The sequence below is a fragment of the Chenopodium album genome, chromosome 16, assembly GCF_948465745.1.
Source record: "Chenopodium album chromosome 16, dcCheAlbu1.1, whole genome shotgun sequence".
Classification (NCBI taxonomy): Eukaryota; Viridiplantae; Streptophyta; class Magnoliopsida; order Caryophyllales; family Amaranthaceae; genus Chenopodium; species Chenopodium album.
In genome coordinates, this window is record NC_137849.1 from 22,059,346 (window position 1) to 22,063,820 (window position 4,475).

The following is a 4,475-nucleotide window of genomic DNA, read 5'->3' on the forward strand; positions in this document are numbered from 1 at the left end:
TTAGAAATCTCTTACCCTTTCTTTTACTTTGAATTATTTGCTTTGTTATTGCTTATTTTCATCTATCTCTTTAGTTGAACTTGTTGGTATTGTGTTTATTAGTTTTCAATCATGTTTAGTTTTGTGCTTATTGAATCCTTGTTTAGTTTTGATATGATGGTTAGTTTATCTTTCCTAGGCTAAGTTTTTAGCTAGGGGAAGGGGGTGGAAAACATGTGTTTATATTGATGATTGATGATGATTAGATTGAACTCATGCCATAAATTGATGAAAGATATGATTTTTGATAGCTTGAGATTATTAATAGCACATTATTTGATGTTCCCTAATCTAAATGCATGAGAATGATTTGGATTATATTAAGATCACCTTTACTTTGATGATTGCATGAAAATGAATTATTTAAGTAGAGTTTTATGTATTGTGCACTCTTAATCTCTTGTTATGATTAGTAACTAATTGGATGCATGAAAGTGATTCAATTAGGACAAGACTTAACTCATTGATTTGCTTAAGCAATTGCATGAAGGTGAGTTGTTTGAGTAGAACTTAGTATCCTATGGCAAGTTCTTCATAATAATCACCATTGTCCATCTATATTTGATCATGTTTGACACCCTATTCCCCTAGCATTTTTTTATCTTTGGTTTAATCCTTTTTATATTTCTTTCTTTATTGCTTTAGTTTACTTAATCAAGAAAACCAACAAAAATATTCTCCCATTTACTCTTGCATTAGTGGATTTGATGTTTAATTTGTGTGCTTCCTCGTGGTTCGACCCTACACTTTCCGCTAACTAGTTTAGTGAAAGGTTTAGGATTATAAATAATTAATTTGATTAGGTTAGTAGTCCCAACGATCTAGTCTACCGTGATCAAATTTTGGCGCCGTTGCCGGGGAAGCGGCTTGTTTTGCATGTATTTATGCTATAGTTAGAGTCATTTTATTTTCCTTTCTTTTTTGTTTTGCTTGATTTATCCTACTTGTCATTGCTAATTGTTCGCTTAGCTTTGGTGGATCTCAAGGTCCGCCCATACATTACATTGACCATGAGATCGACCGAACATTGAGACAAGTCCGTAGGCTTTATCAAGAAGAGGGAAGAGGTCTTGGTTCTATTGTTGATAGTGGGAGTGACTCTTGTTCTTCAAGTGCTCAAAGTGAGACAATGGCGGGAGAAGAGGATGAAGTTTTGTTTCGTGAGTTTGGAAATCCGGAGGATTATGAGCTCACGGGAGGGATCTTGCTTCCCGTCACGGAAACCAACTTTACCATTCATCCCCAATACACAAGGATGGTACAGAGGGAGCAATTTTCGGGTTCTCCAAGTGAAGATCCCATTGAACACCTTGATAGATTCCTTGAGCTATGTGCCATGATTCAAACGAATCAAGTTTCTCAAGAGTACATCCGAATGCATCTATTTCACCAATCTCTTTCGAGTAGAGCTAAGAAGTGGCTCAAGCAAGTGAGGCCAAATTCTCTCACAACATGGAGAGAGATAGTCAAGGCATTCTTGAAGAGGGATGAGAAGGAAGATTGCATCGTTTGAACAAGAAACAGATGAGAGTCTTAGTGAAGCTTGGGAAAGGTTCAAGGAGGTGGTACAAGCATGTCTTCACCATGAATACAATCAAAGCTTGCTCATGCGATTCTTCTATGATGGATTACCCATGTCTAGAGCTAACTAGGATGCGGGGGCGGGTGGACAATTGATCGAGATCCCCCAAAACCAAGTTGAGGCAATGATCGAAGAAGTGGCGAAGAACTACTCTTGGGGTGGTAGAAGGAGGAATGCACCAAAGAAAAGTGGGATGTATGAATTGGAGAAGGTTGATCAATTGCAACATTAAATTGAGCTTTTGACCAAGGGACTTGCAAAGTTGAATACAAGTGTTAATAGTGGGGCAAGCTCTTCTCAAATTAATTCTTTCTTGTGCCAAAATTGTGGTGGTACAAACCATGATACGTCTTATTGTGGAGGTTTGAGCCCCGAACATGTTGCGACTTACAACACAAGGCAAGATGGATTTACGGGAAGTGGTGGTGGAGTAGCTTGGAGACAACCACCACCCGGATTTTCACGTCAACCTCAACAATGGGGGTAACAAGCTCAACCATCATACAATTCCAACCCTTAATATCAAAACCCACCTCCACCTCAAAACAAAAACTCCAGGGGTAACTACCCAAGAAATAACCAATACAATAACCAAAACCAATACAACAATCAAAATCAAGGGTCCCAAAGGAGCCAAGATCAAGCATCTCAATCCAATTCCACACAAACCCAAATTCTCCAACAACTCCAAGCCACTCATCAACAAATCCGATTCAACCTGTAGGAGCACCCGCTCCCCTGGGTCGTTGATTATGTTTTGACCCTCTTGAGCGCCCGCTCCCCCCCGATGGAGCGGCCACTCTGCTGGGTATTTCGTAGTCTTTTATTTCTTTTTCTAGACATAATTTAGGGGAATGAGGGGGGTGTAAATACCCTTATGGATGTAATGAGATGATTATTTAGATTTTAACCCTAATCTAGAGAGAGAAAGTAGCTTATTCTTCAAGTTTCTTCACTGCATTCAAGATTTTGTTCAAGGTTATTTCAATACAAAAGTTTCAAGCTTTCATCTTTAATCAAGTTCCTCTTTAGTAATCTCTTACCCTTTCTTTTACTTTGAATTATTTGCTTTGTTATTGCTTATTTTCATCTTATCTCTTTAGTTGAACTTGTTGGTATTGTTTTTATAGTTTTCAATCATGTTTAGTTTTGTGCTTATTGAATCCTTGTTTAGTTTTGATATGACGGTTAGTTTCTCTTTCCTAGGCTAAGTTTTTAGCTAGGGGAAAGGGGTGGAAAACATGTGTTAATATTGATGATTGATGATGATTAGATTGAACTCGTGCCATAAATTGATGAAACATATGATTTTTGATAGCTTGAGATTATTAATAGCACATTATTTGACGTTCCCTAATCTAAATGCATGAGAATGATTTGGATTAGATTAAGATCACCTTTACTTTGATGATTGCATGAAAATGAATTATTTAAGTAGAGTTTTATGTATTGTGCACTCTTAATCTCTTGCTATAATTAGTGACTAATTGGATGCATGAAAGTGATTCAATTAGGACAAGACTTAACTCATTGATTTGCTTAAGCAATTGCATGAAGGTGAGTTATTTGAGTAGAACTTAGTATTCTATGGCATGTTCTTCATAATAATCACCATTGTCCATCTATATTTGATCACGTTTGACACCCCCATACCCCTAGCATTGTTTATCTTTGGTTTAATCCTTTTTATTATTGCTTTAGTTTACTTAATCAAGAAAACCAACAAAAATATTCTCCCATTTACTCTTGCAATAGTGGATTTGATGTTTAACTTTTGTGCTTCCTCGTGGTTCGACCCTATACTTGCCGCTTTCTAGTTTAGTGAAAGGTTTAGGCTTATAAATAATTAATTTGATTAGGTTAGTAGTCCCAACGACCTACTCCACCGTGATCAAGTTACGAGTCGTACAACCTATGGATCTGTAGCCCCGAGTTTTATCTTTCATTTGGCGTTGGTTTCGTCCAATTCGGAGTCACAGATCAAAAGTTATGACTAAAATACTACAGCCTGTCCAGTTTAGTGCACATACATGAAGTCTTAACTTAGTCTTTATTTGACTCTAGTCACATAGTCTAGTCACATGGTCATGACACGAGTCCTGAACATATCACTTACACTCACAAGTAGTCACACACTTTATACATACTCTTTCCACACCATGACTATGTCTTAGGTCCATGCATGAGTCACTCTTTCCGTCATTTGAGTTGGGGGTCCACTCTATTCCTAAATTCTTCCACATCTCTCCATCTACATCATCTTTCCACTCTCCACATTCTTTCTCTATACATGTCATCCCCCTCATTCTTCCATGATCTTTCTCCATCTATGCATGTTGAATCGAGTTTGAGTCGAATAATTAACAAAAAAGTATCCATAACTTCCTTTTCTGCTGTACTTGGTCAAGAAGAGAGGGGCGCTTAATTAAGGACAACACCTTCGTTCAAGTTCTACTCTTCAATAAGCCCATAAGACATAGGAAAAAGTTAGTACTAATGGCTTCCCAACAAGAAGTTGTTGAGTTAAGGCAAAACATGAACAATCTGAATGAAATGGTGAAGACTCTCGTTCTTTAAGTTAATGATCCTAGCAAGCAACGACAGTTTGAGCTCAGGGAAGAAAGCATTAAGCAAGTTTCCAATGACTATAAGTTTCAAGAAATTAGCTCACAAGGGGTCTCAGTGGACAAGGAACTTCTTCCGCAATGTTCAATGCCAATGACATCCCTAAGTTCAAGCCAACTGACAACCCCTATTTCCATTTAATAGCTTTTGAAACAATAATGAATATTAAAGGGATTGATAGGAAGGTTTTTGATGAGTGTCATTTATGGCACTCATTTGATGAGTATTT

The 4,475-nt window shown here is 37.4% G+C and overlaps 1 non-coding gene across 1 annotated transcript; it reads right to left on the bottom strand.

Moving 5' to 3' along the window:
* Nucleotides 1–1,524: 1,524 nt before the first annotated feature.
* Nucleotides 1,525–1,631, bottom strand: LOC145587061 (small nucleolar RNA R71). The gene has a single exon (XR_014101109.1). It is a non-coding gene; the product is annotated as a small nucleolar RNA R71 (small nucleolar RNA).
* Between the last annotated feature and the right edge of the window lie 2,844 nt (nucleotides 1,632–4,475).